Source organism: Hemicordylus capensis, chromosome 3 (genome assembly GCF_027244095.1).
Source record: "Hemicordylus capensis ecotype Gifberg chromosome 3, rHemCap1.1.pri, whole genome shotgun sequence".
Lineage (NCBI taxonomy): Eukaryota > Metazoa > Chordata > Lepidosauria > Squamata > Cordylidae > Hemicordylus > Hemicordylus capensis.
Genome location: NC_069659.1, coordinates 89697038 through 89716814, shown reverse-complemented (window position 1 = coordinate 89716814; position 19777 = coordinate 89697038).

The following is a 19777-nucleotide window of genomic DNA, read 5'->3' as shown; positions in this document are numbered from 1 at the left end:
AGGAAGATGCTGAAAGGCATCATCTCATACTGCATGGGAGGAGGCAATGGTAAACCCCTCCTGTATTCTACCAAAGGAAACCACAGGGCTCTATAGGCGCCAGGAGTCAAAACTGATTTGACGGCACACTTTACTTTACTTTAATTGCTCCCTAAGGAAGCCACTCACACAAGGATCTGCAAATTTTTGCTGAATTTGGTCACCAGCCTCTGGCACATAGAACTTGAGAGAAGGATCAGTTTTTAACTTCATGTTAGATTTGGGACATTTCCTCAAACCACGAGAATCTCTCCACTCAAACAATGAGTCTCTCCAAGCCCCAATATGAAGTGGGAGATACAGACCCCAACTCCCAAATTCTCTGCAAATCCCAGAAAACTTGAGAGAGCACATTTTTCTGTTGAGGAGCTCGGGGAAGGGGAGGAGAGTGATCTCTCACTTTATGCCAAGCAATTTGGAGCTGGTGGCCACCACTGGTTACCTGGCAATCGTATGTATGGTCCTCTGTGGTGTTGTTGTTTTTTAATCCCATATGCTTTTAACATATACAGAAGGTGCAGCTAGGAACGGATTGGGCCTCACTTCAATGTATGTTAAAGGGGAAGGGGCTAACCAAACACTCACACATCCTTCACAGTTGTCATAGTGCATATATATTTTGTACTCATCAATCTGTATACAAACATAAAATATAGCATGAGAAGTCTCAAGTTGCAGATAAACATTGATGATGTTTGGAGTTCATATACCAGTCACTTAAACATAAAGGGCACGATCCAGCCACATGTAATCATTTTAAGGCTGAAATCTTATGCATTTCTACCTGAGAGTAAACCACATTAAACACAGTGAGACTTATTTCTGAGGAATTAGTGCAGTTCTATGTATGGAAGTCCTATATTTTCCAACCAGAGGCGTAACTAGGGAAAATGGCGCCCGGGGCAAGCACTGAAATGGCGCCCCCCCCCGCCGCCCCCCCAACATACTACATTATACTTAGGTTTTTCCTCACAAGCGCCCGCCGCCGCTGCCAAGCCAGGCCACTGACTGGCCGTCAGGTGCCAGCAAAGCAATGGGGGGGGCGCAGGTGGCGCAGAAGGGACCGCTCGTGGGGAAGGGGGCACTGATGCGCTCCCTTGACTGCTGCAGCGCTGCTGCACTGAGCAGAAAACATTTGTATTAACAAAAAATTAAAAAAAAAAAATTTTAATTGGTCATGGCGGCGCCCCCCACGTGGCCAGAAAAGATGGCGCCCGGGGCACGTGCCCCCCCTGCCCCCCTATAGTTACGCCTCTGTTTCCAACATAATTTACTCTCTGAGGTGCTTACTTTTCTCACTGAAATCAGTAGAAAAGGTGGCCCCAGAGAAGAGGTGAGGAGAAGAATCAGGTGGCTCATCCCCCCCCACTGCCCACTTTGCTGAATCATTAACTGGACATTAAAATGAGGCTGCAGTTCTAAGCACACTTACCTGAAAGTTAGTTAAGCCAAAATCGATAGGACTTAACCAGATAAAATATGTTTAGGATAGGAGTATTAATGTGAAATACATGGTTGTTTTTCTTTCAGAAATTTAGCATGTAGGACATCTAAGTTTCCCAGACTGTTATTAGTCAGGACGACGAGTCATTGTCTAGGAATTGTTTGGGTTTGTAAAAGAAGAGTAAAACCAAATTTAGGAAGAAAATCTAATACACTGGTTTTAAAATGAAGCTTTTTGTCTGACATCAAATAAATAATGTTTGGTCTCAAACTTGTAAAAACATGGTATCACAGAACTGCTGTGGAATAAAACCCAGTTCTTTTCAACACATCCTGTCAACATCTTCCCTATTTTAAACATCTAGATTTCCAGTATAGATTTAATTTCAGCCTCCTATGGAAGGGAATGTTAACATTTCCCCCCATGTTGATATTATGCCATATTCATAAATATCAGTTACTGTTGTCTTTAAGCCTGAATAATGAGCAAGGTTATGTGGCTGAAGCACTCTGGAATTAATGTTGGATTGAAAATGTTTGGCCGATTTCAAACGCTTACATATGGGCCATGCCCATAATAATGTAATGTGTGATTCAGACATTCCATGTGGCATTACAAGCATAGGGCAAATCATACACTCCCCCCCCTCCTTTTTGAAAGGAAAGAATTGCACAATGCAAGCCTCTGGACCGGGGTAGGCCAAGATATTGCAGCACCTGCAGCCAGTGACACACCAAATGCTGTTTTGCCCCATAACCATGGCGACGGGGGGAGCACCCTTTCGAAACCAGCCCTTGCAAACATTGAAAGTGGCATGGCGGGGGAAAGGGGGAAGCTTACCAGAAGAACCCCTTGTGTCCTCATGCTGCTTGCAAGCTGTGCAGGCAGTGTGAGGAGAGGTTTTCCTGGCATAGCTTGCAAGGGGCAGAGGGTTCCAAAGAGCTGCCGCCTGAGGCAACTACCTTGCTGTGCCTTCAGAAAGGGCCAGAGAGTGGGGTTTTGCCAGGAATAATTTTAACACTGCCGGGATAAACTGTGTGCCACCAGAGTGGAAAAAAGATTGGATGGCTAATCCAGCTTTGGGGGCATTTTGGATTACATACTGGAGGTCTGCACTGTGCTTGCCTGAGGTTTGAAAAACGATGCCTAAATATTTAAAAGTTTTCACTTGCTCTAATTTATGGCCACCCAGTGACCAGTTCTGAACTCTTGGGCGCATTGCAAAGGTAAGTATCTTTGTTTTGGTGTAGCTGATCTCAAGTGCTTGATCCTGGCAGCCCCCTGCATGTCTGTAGGGGCAGGGTAGGGGCAGCCCTCTCCTAAAAGAGGCGGGTGGCAGCAGGCTCCTGCTCCTTCCCCACAGAAATGGGTTCTTCCAGTCAGGAGAATGTCCAGACTGGGCACCCCAGTCAGCCATCTCAGAGGTCGCTGGCCACGGGAGCAACAACAAGCCTGTCAGAGTGTGCAGACACATTGGTAGCAGGCCAGTTCACCTTATGAAGCCAACAAAATGGCAGCCTTGCCTTATATAGAACAACTTTGGAGAGGCAGGGGAACTGCAGCGATGTGCCAAATCCTGATCTCCCATTAAATTCCACAGAAAGAAAAACAGCTTGTGCTTCTACATGAGCTTTGCAGAACTGGGCTCATGAAGAGACTAAGAGTTGCCTCAGAGTTCACAAGCTTGATATGTGTGTGTGATATAATAATTGCTGGCAAGTATAACTTACTGGCTCTGTCACAAATCCAAAGTTGTGATTATTCCCTTGCCAATTGTCATATTACTATGACTGAGTGCACAGTTCTATAGTCATTTCCAACTCTTTGTTCCATGCGTTACGCCTTTACTCCTTCCAGACACGGTTGTGACAACATGTGCTGTATTTGGACACATCTCTCTCTCTCTCTCTGTATACATATACATACATACACACATTTATTGAAAAGTTTTAAAGCCAGGTGGAGAGAGGTAGAGTCAATATGCTTGACCAAATTGACAGGTCTGTCCATAATGAGGCATGGTGAGGCAGCTGCTTCATGTGGCAGATTGGCAGAGGTGGTGAGGAGCACCCCACTCCCACCAGCTGCCTCTTCCAGTTGCCTCACCATGCCCTCACCATCTCCCTCTTGTCTGGTGGTAGCAGTGCTGCCACTTCTTTTCCTCCTCATGCTCCCTGGCTTTGGAAAAGGAAGGAACTGGGAAATGGGGATCAGATGGAAATGTGGAGGAGCAGAAAGTGGGAAGTGTGGAAGATCTATAATCCACCATTCTACTCCTCCACACTTACTTCTGCTCTCCATTCTCCTCCCTCTGCCTCTTCAAAAGTCATTGAGTGGGGGAGGAGGAGGAAGAAACAGAGTAACAGTGGTAGAAGCAGCAGGTGAGGTAAACAGAGGGGAAGGACAGGAGGGAGAAAGATGTACCCCCTCTAGCAGCAGAGTGGAGAAATGTTCCCCTCTATATTCCACTGAGGGTGGAAGGACAGCACCACAGTGCCCCACTCGCACAGTTGGGACTTGGACCAAGCCTTCAGTTTGATTACATCTAAGCATCCCACTCAATAGATTACATCTATTGTGATAGATTACATCTAATCACTCCCCCATCTGTTTTAGAATCCTAATTCAACATCCCTAGTTCAAGATATGCCAAAAATGTATCTTCCCTGATATTTTTTAAAAAAATATGTGCAACTTTAAACTGAACAGATGAGATGAGATTCTTTCTTCTACAGCTTCCCATTGCCGCAATACTAATCTTTAGCATGCTATGCATGCTATAGCACTTTCAAATGTTCAATGTTCTTCTTTCACATACACTATTGTAAAGTAAAGGTAAAGTGTGCTGTTGAGTCAGTGTCGACTCCTGGCGACCAAAGAGCCCTGTGGTTGTCTTTGGCAGAATTCAGGAGGGGTTTACTATTGCCATCTCCTGCGCAGTATGAGATCATGCCTTTCAGCATCTTCCTATACTGTTGCTGCCCAGCATAGGTGAACAGCGGGGATTCGAACCAGCAACCTCATGCTTGCTGGGCGAGTCATTTCCTGCTGTCGATGGACTTGAGGGCACACTTTACCTTTGTTGTAAAGTAGGTCAGTATTATCTCCACATTGTGAATGGAGGATTAAGAAAGGGACTGTGGTTTGCCTATCAAGACACTTACAAAAACAAGGCAGAAAGAACCAGAAATAAATTCACGTATCCTTACAAAAGTACACTCCACACACAACTACAGCTTCAAAGGAAAATATTTAGAGATAAGGGATCACGTCAGAAATACAGAGGGGAAAATCCTCCATGCCCCCAACAGATCAGTAATTTTTTTTTCTTAATTATACATTCAACTTGGTGTGGGAAGGACTGAATGATTGCCCAGCGATGAATGGTTATTTTCTTTGTCTCTTTGCTCTCTCTTTGTTCCCTATTTGTTGTGGTATAACTTCTTTAACTATTAACTTATTTTAATGTACTCATCTAACCATCCTATTTGCCTAAATCTGGAGCTGCCTTCTTTGACCATTGATCTCTTTAGCTCAGGACTGCATACACTGACTGGCAGCAGCTCTCCAAGCTGTCAAGCCGGGCTTTTCCCCTGGAGCTTTCCCAGACAGCAGGCTTTACCACAGGCTTACAGGGAGGCTTTAATGCAGACTTGAACTGATCCCAAAAACCTGACGCAAAAAGTGGATATTTTTTACCCTGCATATAAAGCGGACTGCACTCTTAAATGCACAGTGAAAAACCTGAATTGTGTGTGAAGGACTCCCCCATAGCTTGCAGGGACCTGGGGATAAATCACACCCTCCATTCCAGAGGAGAGGCAAGCTAAAGGGCTTTAAAAGCCCTGTGTGGAAAACATCCAGGAGGTTAAGCCTGGGACATTCTGCTTGCAAAACATGTCCTGCACCACAAAGCAATAGCTCCCTTGAATGCCCTAAAATCCATTCAAGAGCTCCTAATCCAATGGAGTCATAAGGACTGTGGGTCACAATGACATCATGACTGTAAAGTATATCACTTTGGAAATCAACCATATTAATGGACTACAAATTATTTTCAAGGATTAAAATTGAAAGCAACTGGATCAGATTTAAATAAGATACATGTGGATAAATATACCCAAGGAGAGAGAAATGTTAGAGAACAGCAAAATATGTCTAAAAGCTTGTTGCCAAATCATTAGCTTGTTATTTATTTATAGTTGATTTTATTAGTTACTTGTTAGTTTATAGTTCAACTGCTATTCATAAAACTAATCCCAAAGCTTTTCCCATCACAACCGCTCAATGCCATGAACATCTTTAGTTGCTGAATTTCTGTACATCACCCAGCTATTAAACGAACATGAGCCCTACGATGCTAAACAAAACGAATGTGGAAACTCAGTCCCTCCACTGGTTCTTGGTGCTTGTTGCCTCCAGAGGGTCATCAGATCACAATGCTGAAGACAATGGTGGGGTGAGGGAGCTGAAACTTTAACATTGTTCATTGGGAGCAGGGACGTAGCTATAATTGAGCGAAAGGGTTCAAAGAACACGGGCCCCCAGCTCCGGAGGGCCCTCCAGCTCCACCCCTTCCTATTTTCTTCACTATCTCCCTCACTCTGGGGGGCTGCCAGAGAGAGGGATGAACACGGGGCCCCTTTCCCCTAGCTACGCCCCTGATTGGGAGGGCAAGAATTGAACACCAGCAAAGAGAGAGCATTATAGGGAGAGAAAGGAAGTAACTTCTAAAATGAGGGGGCGCATGAGCGTTAAGGATGGTAGAGGAGTTGAATGTGACTCTTGGGCTTTCCCTTAATGTTGACGTGACCATGTGCATGACAGCATGTGATGGCTTAGGACCAAACATTCCACCAGGATGCCATTTGGCACACCTAGTGTTTTACTTTTTCAAACAGCGGTAGGGGGATTTGCACTGGGGCCATGAAATGAGGGACAGGGCCTATGCACTGAATCCTCAGGGTAACATTCCCCTGCTGCTATAGCTGGGGAGATTGGACTCAGACCTTTTCCCCAATCCATGGCTAATAGCAGCTTCAATGAGGGGCAGTTTGGGTTGGGCCTACAGTGCGGGGGGTGGGGGTGGTTCTACCCCCTACCATCCATGCGACAGACCATTCAATTCAACCACACACACAGACTTGATTCAACCACACACCACCGTTTTGGAAAAAAGAAAAGAAAATGCCTGGAATTCTAATCGTTGAACGCTCAGATCCCATCTAGTTCAGTCCTTAATATGCGTGATTGATTGTGTGCATGCCTTGCCTAGAATATCAAAAAGGGAATAAGCATGCTTGGAATGGAAAACTGTGACAAGAGCAAACTTTCTGTGTGTGCACTGCTCTTCACACAATCCCATAATCCACATCTAAAGATTGCTGGGAAGCTACTGCATTGGTTTTGCTGTATGACCAAGACTAGGTCATTCAAAGCCCCAGTGAAATGTGCAGGTAGGAAATTTGGGGAGCATTGCTAAGAAAATAAAAACAATTAAAAATCTTAATTACATTTCAGTTAAGGCTGCTCTCCTAAGCATACCTATCTAGATAAAAATCTTACTGAAATCAGTGGGTGATAGCCAGACTAAGTTTGCCATAACCAAGTTCCATTGGGATGAATAGGACTGAAGGCGGTCTTGACTAACTTGTCTCATTTATTTCAATCATACTTGATCATGACCAGTTTAGCTTGGATACAGTTCAGAGTTTGCTTCCTCAGAATCTACTTTGTCCCCCCCACCCCACCACCAATATTTTTGCTGCTGCTGCCGCCACTGGTCCCAGCCTTGGATAGAAGGCTGCCTTTAAAAGCCTCTGTGGTAGGGCTGTTCATGAATCGAATTTTCAGATGTTATTTGCATTTGAATCAAAACTGGCTGAATGATTTGAGTTTGATTTGAATCGCTTCTACGTATTTTGGCACTTTTAAAAAAATCAATCAGGGCACCTGGATGGTTTTTTTTAAGGTGTCAAAATGTTAAAGGTGCCAAAAGGTCCCTAAACTGTTGTTGAATCAATATGAATCAAGTTGAATTTGAATCTGGCCAGTTCAAATGCAAACTGAATTACCCTTTTTGGGGTGATTTTATTCAAATTTGAATTGTTCGAATCGGCCAGATTTGAGTCAAATCAATTCAAATTTGACATCCCCATTCTGAGGGCCCAGTGAAATTATCTTTTGTTACCTGCTTTCAACAGCAGTTGAATACATGGACCTATGTGCAGTTAAAGGCCTAAGTTGGACACTGCACACACTACCAGTGAAGCCTGTTTGTTTTAGTAATGAAAGCCTTTTGGAGCAGCATGGCCTACTTATTATTCCTTAAACAGCAGTTTATGCTTTGCACATAATGATTTGTTTGTAATGAAAACAATCATTAACTTTACTAGCTGTGAAAGGGAATCTGTTGAGGGACTGACATCCTCCTCCCTTTCCTCCTCCTCCCAGTTATCCTTCCCAAAAACGAGTTACTGATATCTCAAGTTTTAATTTGTTGTCAGCACATCTCTAGTAGTAAATTGCAATTGTGCCACCAGAGGGCAGTCTTTGCCAAAACTGAAACACAATGAAAACAAAAAAATGCTGGCAGATGGAAGCATCACTTTTGGGTACAGCTCCCACCAAAAAAAAACCACTTGGGGAATGGATATTATAGGAATTATTTTGTGAAAATGGAAGCCTATGCACAAATAAACTGACCATCTTACTGAACAAGGAATTGTCATCAGACTAATTTGATGACTGTGGGGGATACAAAGAGTGGCTTGGCTTGTAAGAACTAAAGCAATACCTTGCCATATCCTAATCTTCCTACCAAAAATTGGAGAGGGGCACTGCCACGCCCAGCCATCTTTTGGGGATGCTGCCATTTTGTCTGACAAGGCTCTTTGTAGCATGACAAACGCAGATTAACAAGGTGCAGCTTCTCCCTGATATGAGATGAAATAAAAGAAAGGTTTCACCCATTGAATTTTTAGATGCCACATAATTGTTGGCAGGAAAAGGATGACAATCCTGCATAGCTCATGCCTTCGGAGTATTTGGATTAATATCAACAAGCCTCACTGGGAAATGTATACAAATTGTCCAAACGTGTCCTTTTCACTTTGTTCTCCTTAACTCTTTAGTGTCACTAAATGTCTCACCACAACTTACCTCTTAAAAAAAGAAAAAAACCCTGCAAAAGTAGGCATACTGCTAGGCATGGAGTATGCTTTCTACTTTCTCTTTCATCTGCTGGTGGTGTAATAGGTCTAGGAATTTCAGCTGATGGAGTATGGTCATCCCGCGGGTTCTGTTCCTGGAAAATCTCGCAGCTGACGGATTCGCAGTAAACAAGGCATTAAAACTAATAGCAAACAGGGGGTTAGGGGAATCGTGGTCCAAAAAGACACCCCCCCCCAAGAATCCCCAGTAAAAAATAGAAAAAACTGCCCCAACCCCCCCAAATCAAGCCTGACCCCCAGAAATCACCCCTGATCCCCAGAAATGACCTCCTGACCACCGAAATCCCCCCCAATTCCCCCAAAATCTCTCCAAACCGTGGATACTTGGGTTGCAGTTGGTAAGACCTGCCACAATTTCCCAGTCGCAGATCCTCACATCCGTGATTGGGAGACCCATGGTTGGCAAGGGATGACTGTAATAGGTTCAGGAATTCTGTCCCCGCCTTTCTAATACACCTGTAGGCCTTGTGCTGCTTGATTCTGACACACTGTATTGTCAGAATCAAGCCAACTGTATTTCTTTGTGTGTTCTTGCTGATCTGATTTTTTTTCTTGACTCTTACTGTATGCCACCTCCTCATCCTTTGTAACCTGTTGACACCATAAGCAGCTGGCTTCATTTCATCAAGGAACATGCTATCATAGGAGGAGAAGCAGCAAGCCCCTGTAAAACCATGCCATGTTTGACCCACTTTCAGTGCCACCCATTTTGTAATTAGTCACAGGTAACAGACTGGGACCTAACAAAAGCCCTGGTTTCAAAAGTGAAGCTGACATAAATAATGGTGGCTGCTTGAGCACGAAATCTAAACACCCAGGAACAATCGACAACTCTAACAGGCCTGAGCTATTTACTGTGGGTCCTAATACAATCTGGAATGCTGGTAAATCGATATGGAAAGCTCTTTTCAGTTTGGAAAAGAGCTTGAAACGTTTGCTAATCATCTGCCAACTCAGCAGCTGTTTTCCTGGTTCCTTTGCTGAGCTGAAGTTCAGAAGGTCATTACTTGTGCCAAGATCTAGGAGAAAAATAAAAGGAGAAAGTTGGTTGTCCTAAAATGATCTTTCCATTGTTTCCAGCTTGGGGGTTCCATGAATAACAGGAAAATCCAGATCCCATCATGTGTGTGTGCATGGGACACACATTAGGAGAGGAGAGCTGGTCTTGTGGTAGCAAGCATGACTTGTCCCCATAGCTAAGCAGGGTCTGTCCTGGTTGCATCTGAATGGGAGACTTGATGTGTGAGCACTGCAAGATATTCCCCTCAGGGGATGGAGCCGCTCTGGGAACTGCAGAAGGTTTCAAGTTCCCTCCCTGGCATCTCCAAGATAGGGCTGAGAGAGATTCCTGCTTGCAACCTTGGAGAAGCCGCTGCCAGTCTGTGAAGACAATACTGAGCTAGATAGACCAATGGTATGACTCAGTATATGACAGTTTCCTATGTTTCCTATGTTTCCTATGACTGCTGGACAGTGGACACCAATATACAAAGAAGTCAATGCACAGGAGGAAAAAGATAGGCTCTCCCTTTGGGGTGGGACTTAAAGGTTGGAGCAGCATGAGACATTTGGTTCTGACCTGTCTGGGCACACTCTGTGAAGTGGAAATGGTGGTGGTGTCAGCTTAGTAGGTCCTGCATGGACCTCTAGAGTCATCACCATCATCAATTTTATTACAGCCATCGGCCAGTAAAAGACCTCTAGAGTCTGGCATTTGTCCAGTTCAGCTGACCTTTGGCACTAGCCATGCTGGACAATGATTTTTGCAGTCTAAGGAACCCAGTTAACCTCAGCAAGCCAAGAATGAGCTATCTGGGTCCTTTTGTGTTTGGATAAACACAAACTGTACTCTGGCATACTGCCACAGCTTTAAGATGAGCTGGGCAGTGGTTATCCATCTCGGAGAGACCTGAAAGTTCATCTGTATATTGGATTATATATAGGATTTCCAAGTGGATGGGCGATCATTAAGTGTTTCTTTTTTAAGTTGGAGAGGACTGATTTAACGTAAATCTTGTGGAACTCACTTGATTCCTTAGCCTGTGTGGAATGTGAAGAGCCCATTGCCAACCTCCGAGACCACCTCTGTGCCCATAACCCTTGTGTGGTTGGACAAAGTGACTCTCTCTCTCAGCCAAGAGTGTCACTCTATTGCGACTTCCTCTCTTCCATCCCATCCGCCAAGCTAAGTCCCACCACAAAACTTGGGGGGCACCCAAGTAGAAGAGGGCCCATAAAGGGCAGCTTGCCAAGGATGTCCTGAAATGTGGAGCTGGTCCTGTTCAGGGTATAAATCCAAATCCATATGGCTTACATTTCCATCCTAAATTGGTATGTGTCCTATCTGTCTATCTATCTATCTATCTATCTATCTATCTATCTATCTATCTATGCATGCATTATAGCAGAGCTTTTCTGTCAGAACTGGGTCATGGGCAGCCTCTGCAGAGTAGGTTGAAGCCTGAAGTTGGTACCAGAAGGGATCAGCAGAGGATCAGGAATGAAAGAGTCGACCAGGAACTGGGGTCAGAAAGCTAGCCGGGAGCCAATGTTGAAGTGAAAGGTCAAAATCAAATGAACAACAGGAACCAGAAGGGAAAGACAAGCCATAAGTCAGAACCAAAGGCAGGGGTCAAGGAAAGCAGGAACCGTGATCAGTAGACACAACAAACCAGAACCAAGAAGACCTTGTGTAGTGATGAGAAGGATTTGAGGTAGGACTAGGCCCAGGGGCATAGCACCATTGGAAACCGGGTTCAAAGAACCCAAGCCGCCGCCCCTCAGGGGCCATCCCTCGCAGTCCTGAAACACACACACACACACCCCACGTCTGACGTCCAATGTGGAGGGGCTGGTTTAGCTCCCGAGTGGGGCTGCGCGGCCCTGTTTGAGAGTTAAATCGCCATCGCTGCATTCGCAGCATGGCCAGGAGTGGATCTTTCCTGCCTTAAAGGCAGGAGAGCCATTTCTGGCTGTGCTTTGAATGCAACGCTGGCCCCGATCTAGCACCCGAATGGGGCAGCGCATCCCCGTTCAGGAGTTAGATGGCCAGAGCTGCATTTGCGGCATGGCCAGGAGAGGCTCTCCCTGCCTTTAAGGCAGGGAAGAGCCATTCCTGGCCACGCTGCAAACACAGTGCTGGCCTGAATCTTACTCCCAAATGGAGCCGTGCGGCCCCGTTTGGGAGCCAGACCATGCCCCCCCCGCGTCTGACGTCAGACGCGGGGGCATAACGAACCCGTGTGTCTGACGTCAGATGTGGGGGGCAGGGAAAGCGGGGCCGTGGTGGCGGCTGGACACGGGCCGCTGCTGGTCTGGCTCTGCTACTGACTAGGCTTCACTAAAGCAATGGCTAGGAGGGTGGGCCTTTCCTATGAAGGGAAAAAGCCGGGAAAATCAAAAACAGAAGGACCAATCCAGAGGTCTGGGTGGGAACTACGCACATAGTCACCTATTCAAGAAGAGAAAGCTTTGTTCTTTTAGCTGTGTCCTAGGAGTGCCCTGAGGAAGCAGCTGGCTGAGAGCTGCTGGGGAATTGGGAAGGCCACAGCCTGTGAGTAACAAGTTAGGGACAGTTCAGTTAGACACATGAGGGAAATTATTTTCCTTTATGATATTGCTTGCATCTGAGTTGCCTGGTTAATGAAACTCGCTCTCTCTCACTATCTGCTTTATGAAGAGACAATTGTCCTTATTGCATGCACTTGTTTTTCTTTTAATGCAATAATAAACCCATGTTGGTGAAGTATGCTACTCTTCATTTTGGGCCTGACTTAGTCACACGCATTTGAAGGCCTACGACTGCTCAGCCGTTTTAGGGAAGGTTTTGCCACTTTATCCCTCCAGGAATCTTATATGGAGAGTGGGTTTTCCCACAACAAAATAAAGGGGATGGTGGCAGCCTACTGTGAATCCCTTACAGACAAAGATTCACTCCCAATGAACTCCCTTCTCCTCCTCTGAATCAGGTAGGAGCTATAACACCTTGAAACTGAGGCAAAGCCAGAGCTCAGACCGGAAGCCTTCACTATATATCCTTCCTGTCTCAAAAGGATCCAATGGCAGAGTTCATCATTGGCCTGAGGACTGGGCCCGAGAATTCCATGCACTGGCAAGGATGGTGTAGTTCAGTTGGCTGCCACATGAGGAGGCGGCATGCAGATTCCCAGCCTTAACATATGTGGCTCCTGACATTTTCAAAGCGTCTGCCTTCAGGGAACATGTTCCCATCAACCTGTCATCTTAGGAAACCTGAGCATCTGCCACATTACCCAAGTACATTATATTGGCTTCTGGGATTCTATTTCAGAAAACTTTCTCTGCCATTATTGCTCTTCCCATCCATTCCTCTGTGAATTTTCCTAGAAACTCCAGGGTTATCTGGAACCGACAGTATTAGAGAAGCTATTTTATTTTTAAAGTCCAATGTCCATATAATATTACCAAATCATTCTGAAAAATTGTCATCAGGATAAATTTGTTTATTTTTCTATGTAAACAACTTTGGAAACTTCTGTTGAAAAGTGGTATATAAATATTAGTAGTACTAAGTACTAGTACTACTGATGATATTTAAAATGTTTGAAGTATAAGATGCTGCATTCAGCCTAAGAGAGATTCAGTAGATATACAACTTCAGAGTCCATTTCTACAGTTTGGACTACTAATTCTTGTTCATTATTAAAGGTTTCTGGCAAGCAGTAAGAATGTTGTATTTCAAGCATCTTTGTATAATTGCTGTTCTATTTGCAACTGGTTGACAAGATTGCCACTAACTCCTCCTATAGGGTATTCAGCAAACAGGGGGACCTTTTGGCTGGAGAAATCTTACCTGACCTCAGAATACCTCTAAAAAGATCTCTCAGCTACTGGAAAAGGCAACGTTTGGCATTTCGTAGGATATTTATGGAGTTGGACGCACTTCCGACAGGTCCTTCTGGGTTGACTTTATCCTCCTACATTTATCTCATCATTTCCTTTAGCACCAATCTCTGTGTGTGGCACATTTGAATCTTAGCTATTTGTTTTATTCCTGGGATGTTTGCTAGGTCGACCACTGGCGTCACCAGTGTGTTTAAATGCGTTGCTTTTTAATGAGCATCCTCATTAAGTGTCAGCATGGAGACAATGGGAAACATAAGGTTATTTCCTATGTCTCTGATAGTTGACCTCTGTGCTGCCCCCCCCCCGCCCAGCCGCCTGCTGCAACCTTACTTTATCCCAAAGTTTGCGTGTGCATTTTGGAGGTTCTCCTGTTCAAGCAGTGATAACGCAAAAGTTAATGTGTTTGCTTAAGAAGAGAAAAGAGCTCTGACGTTAGAGACTATCGCTAGAAGGGCACAAAGCAAACCTCAGAAAACAGAAAAAGACATGTCGCCAAATGTCAAAATGCGGGTTGGTAGAGTGGAATTTGATTGGGAATTTATTTTCGAAATGAAAGGAAACAAGGGTTTAAAAGTACGTCGCTGAAACTGTGTACTCTTGACCAGACAGAAAACTTGGATGAAAGAGTCTTGACAAACCTGGGGGAAAGGCATTCACAGCACAGACCTGGGAACCCAAACGTTCCTTCAGTTGCATACAATGGGAACCAGCACCTTATTAGTTAGCATCTTGGTTGTTGTTGCCTTTTCTTCAGCCATTCTGACAAATGCTTCTCCAGCAATGCCTGACAAACTACAACACCCAGAAGGTAAGTGACAAAACCCCATTCCCACAGTAGCAGTTCAATTAATGTATTGAGCGATGCTGTTGTTGCAATGGCTTTCTAAACTAAATACTTTGAGAAAGAGAAGGCTGACATTTTTTTTAGACAATTGCATCATCTGTTACATTATCACAAAAAAGCAACATCTATCAGATGGAATCTGTGGAAAGTGTAAGTTCACCCAATTCATCTCATACCAATAAATGTTAGGAGTGTAGTAGAATATTTATGTAGTAAAACAATCTCCTACACTACAATCTTTGTTAATATTTTGAGAGGCGTAAAACAATTAATATTTGACCTTTTTATTAGTTTGCTCTGTTTTGTTGAATTGCTTCTAAGTCCCACTTCCAAAATACCACGCAAATACATGCATTGCTTTTCTTGGGTTGCCTTGTAAGATCACGAGGAAAGGTTTGTTCAATAAGCAGCCTATTTCTTCATCAAGAGGTTAGCACTTGGATCTTTTTCCTCATTCTTCAGATAAAAGCCAAAGAGCTGAGAAAGAGCCTGAAGCTAATCAACATAGGAAGATCTTGGAATTTTTGTCAGCATTTGACGAGGTACAGAGAAGTACCAATTCCAGATTAGTCCCCAAGACTACAGGAGTTCAAGGTAATTAAATAGTTAAGTGCTATAGTGACATTTCCCACCATAAATAAGTGGGTGCATCAAGCTACAGTGTATGTTATAAATTAAATCATAATGCTATGTTTAAAATACAGCAAATGGATCATTTTAAGCAGCCTGGATTTCCTTACAATTCATTTCATTGCTTAGGTTTCAGATCTATCCTTCACACCAAATTTGTTTATATTATATCAGTTAATAATGAATCACTTGGAAGAGATTAAACACTATTAAAGTATGGATCATATTTACCTATTCAGTTAAATGTTTCTTGCATTGACCATGTTGATAGCACCTGATAGGCTGGTAACCAAGTCTTCGGGGGAAATAGATTATATATTGCTTAAAATCAGGAAAATACATTTGGATTTTTCTGTTCTAAAGATATATGCATCTGACATCACTGTTTTGAATCCCAAAAGTCCAAATAGGATTCCATAGAACAGAATCATTCACCATTATACTGTCCAGCAACAACTCTAAACACTGGCATAAACCTAGTGAGCAAAATGAATCTGGCAAATATCAGTATGCATTTTCATTATCCTTTTATTGATTTGGTATAATGAAACTAATATGAAATTATATATTGGCCTTATTTGGACTACATAAATGGTACAGTTATTCATGGTCCTTATGTAACAATTTACATATTATGCTTAGATGCATCTCTCATATTGGAATGCACTCTATTTTGACATGTTTCAACCAAGGCAGTACTCAAAGTATACCAAACATTGCTAACATGAAAGATTGCAGTGATGTCTTCAACAAATGATATGTGTACCTGTAACTTTAAATAGAGAGAAAGAAAGAAAATGTCAGATATTGTATTATTGCAGTCATATGTTTATCTAGAATTAATTCCAAGTTCCAAATTTCAAAGTATAAGGGCACTTTTAACACTGTACAATGATAAGGAAGGCTTTGGTTAAATATTTATACATGGATCTACTATAAAAACTACCCCCATCCCATGCGTCCATAAAAACACAAAGCAAGAGAAGCCCATTCTCACTTAATTGGGAAACAGAAAGTGTACAAACAAAACCAGTATGCAGACCTGTGTGCCGAGTTTATGGTAACCTTATTGCTGTGATACTGGATGCCTTTTAAAGGAAGAATGTGGCTCTATGTACACTGACCACTCTTCTAAATCACCAAATGTAAGGGCTGGCATGGGAAGCAGCGATGAAATGTTATTTATCTGCAAAGGCTATAAAGTCAAGGCAACCAAACCATTCAGCTAAACATCAGGCCAAAGAAGAGAGACGTTTGCAGTCTTCTTAGCTTGGACCTAGTTAAGTTCAAAGTGTCAAAGTTTCATTTAATGTCATATTGAAGAAACTAATGTCATATTGAAGGATCATTTAATGTCATAAGGAATGTCTTGCTGTCGCCACCAACATTTCACCTGCAATAAATCTGGAGGATTTTCCTTAGATGAAACATCCAAGGAATTTCAAGAGAATCCAGAGTTGTGACAAGGGTAATGAAACAGCTTGCCAGGGGTGGTGGGGTGGGATCTCACACATCTTTAAATTTTGCCTTAAGCAAAGTTTAGTGGGAATTTGAAACATCCTTCTCGAGGGAAACTTCGAGAGAAGCCAAAGCAGTTTCTATTAAATCAGCAAACTGTCTCCAGGGTATTTCACACATTCCTTGCTATAACATAAATGTAAATACCAAGAAGAGCTGCGTTGTTCAGTGTCAGTCAAAGGTTCAATGTAACCATGTAAACTGTTAGATGTTTCTGTTATGGATTCATGAAGGATGGGAAGTGTATGTGCCTGGATTTCTCACTTGAAAGATTTCTCACTCGTGCAATATGCATACTTGTGTGAACATAGAGAAGTAAGTTATACTGAAAGAACAGATATCTTTATTTGTTGTTGGTTTCAATTCCATACAGTGGGCTGATTCTCAGGATCAATATAAAATTAGTTTGATGGGAATCTGAGAGGCCAAAGATAAGTGGAGTGGGAGTAGTAAGTCGGGAAAGGCTGCACACGTCCCCTGGAGTGTGTCATGAGAACCAGGGGAAATGTCTATGGTTTCCCCTTGGCAATGCCAAAATCAAGCTGACATTAGTAATCATGATCTGAACTTGGCTTGACAGTCATGTTGCCAAGTAGAGACCACCATCATTGTCCCCAGTTCTCATGACACACTGTGAAAGTGCATGTGCCATTTGCCATTTCCTCACTCCGACTGTATCATTGGCTTCTGCAGGCAGGTCAGAACATGAATAGGTTCTATCAGATGTTCCCGAGGAGGAGCAGGGAACTAAATGCTTCTGATTTTGGGCAACAGTTCTGGGTTTAGCAGAAGACATAATTTGGGCCTTACTGAATGGATCCTGCTGATCCTAAATAAATAAACATTTTTATGAGTGAAAGGGAGGGATGAATCAGTCAACATTAGCTTAAATGTTCAAAATGCTAATTGTGAGCAGGAAAGAAATAATCAGTACTGTTGATATTTTATCTGTATTATTATTATAAGCAAGCAACAACTGACCTCACAATCAGAAAAAAGTGAAAAAGTGAAGGTAGTCAAGGGTAGACCATTCCGGAATCTTCTCCCAGTGCCTGGGAGGCAGTATATTCCCAAATTTCTACACATTTTTACAGGTCTCCACTCATATTTTATATAGCATGACCAAACTTTAAAAAAAAAATTAATACTAATACTAATAATTTCAAACACCTGTCTGACTGTGTAAATAAATATAAATAATAATTTCCTACTTGCATTTCAGCTTATACCAAGACGCTTGGCAAGACAATCAAAATGGTAAGAAATAATGTCCTTTTCTAGATACTTAAAGATAAATTCCCCAGCACAGACTACCCTGTGATCTCTCCTGTACATATGGAGATCCTGTGATATCAGCTGTTCAATAAAGCTAAGAGCTTGTAGCCGCCTAAGTAAGCAGAGGATGTGGGGCCACCTCTGAGCATGCAAAGTATGTATATATGTTTATGGGAACTTCGTATTTGCATCAACATACACTCTTAAAACCACATGATCACTCATTTTTTATTGGTCCAGTTCACATCTCTGCACTTTAGCTGTCATTTTAAAAGCCTTTTTTCTTGTCTACTTTATTTTGGACAGGAGGGTTTAGATGATGGCCACTCTAGATCTTTCTCTCATCAAGATGGTGTTGCTGAATTAAGCAAGGATCTCCTGGCAAAATATCCTTTCAGTGGGAAACACTTCAGGAAAGCAGCACCCCTGGCTCCCAAGAAATCAAAGAAAAGAGGTATATCTTTCAGCAGTGAAATTATGTTCTTGTCACCTTACATGGCGCAGTGGGGAAATGCTTGACTAACAAGCAGAAGGTTGCTGGTTCAAATCCCTGATGTTACCTATCTTGGGCAGCAACGATATAGGAAGATGCTGAAAGACATCATCTCATACTGCGCAGGAGGCGGCAATGGTAAACCCCTTCTGTATTCTACCAAAGACAACCACAGGGCTCTGTGGGCGCCAGGAGTCGAAATTGACTTTGAGCTGCATGGGGATTTCAGCCAGCATTGCTCAAGTCCTAGTGTAACACGCTAACCATTACACCCTGGTGGATCTCTCACTACGCTGCTACCCAGACTGGAAAGCAGTGCCGATAAACCCTGTATTAATGAGGCATTTATTTTCTTTTGCAGCCTGCTTTTGGAAATATTGTGTTCAAAGCAAGTAATCTCCTTGTATGTCAAATCAACGAGCCATTCTGGTGATTGAGCAACTCAAGTCTGACAATGAAATCTTCAAACTTTGAAGACTTTATCCACAGAGAAGATTCAGCAGTGATTAGAACAAGTAATTATTTGACTGTATTTGCCTTGTGCAAATATGTATTTAAAAAACATGTCAGTATTTAAGACTCACGTTAATTTTTTAATTTACAATTATAGTATAATAAAATAATTTTTATACAAGAAGTGTTATGTACATTGAAGTTCTGTAGTAATTACCACTTGGGAATATTTGTGACTACTGTCTAACTTATCCTTTAAATTTCAGTGGGACTACTTTGAGTAATTTTTCTCATGTCAACCAATAATAGACCTGCCAGGGTATATTTGGGAGAAAATGATAAATCGTAAATAAGCATATTTATTCTAACTATACCTCAACAGGTATGCCTCTTACTTTTCAGAATTGTATTTCCCTGTACGTGCTGAGAAACTCTCTTAGCATGTCCACTCGCTCCTATAGGTATCAGGAACATCCCTTTTCACTCATGCTTACACAAAAACAGTATTTTCCCATGGGGTTTCCTTATAGAGGGCACTTTCAGTGGGTACTGCAATAGTTTTAGCCAGCGGAAAACTTGGGAAAAGAAAATGCCAACACCAGCAGGACCAGCGCAAGTATGAGGACTTCTAACTGCTCCCTTATTCAGCCACAGCTAGTGGTAGATAAATTCCTCTTGGCTCTGTACACCACATTACTTTTATTTTTAAAAAAGTATTCCAAACTTCAGAGTTTGAACTTCATTGTTGTCATGACCCCAGATCTAGGATTTTCCCAATTAGAGGATGAGGTGGACAGGTCAGGTGATGAAAGTAGGACGACCCTATGACCCAGACCCCTAGCAACCCTGCTCCACCAGGACCTCTGCTAAGAGAGTTGGGGAATCCAGAGCCAACATCCCCACCATGACCTTCTGACTCAAGAGGAGTCCCTGAGGACCTACCAGTCCAAATAAGAGATCCCCCA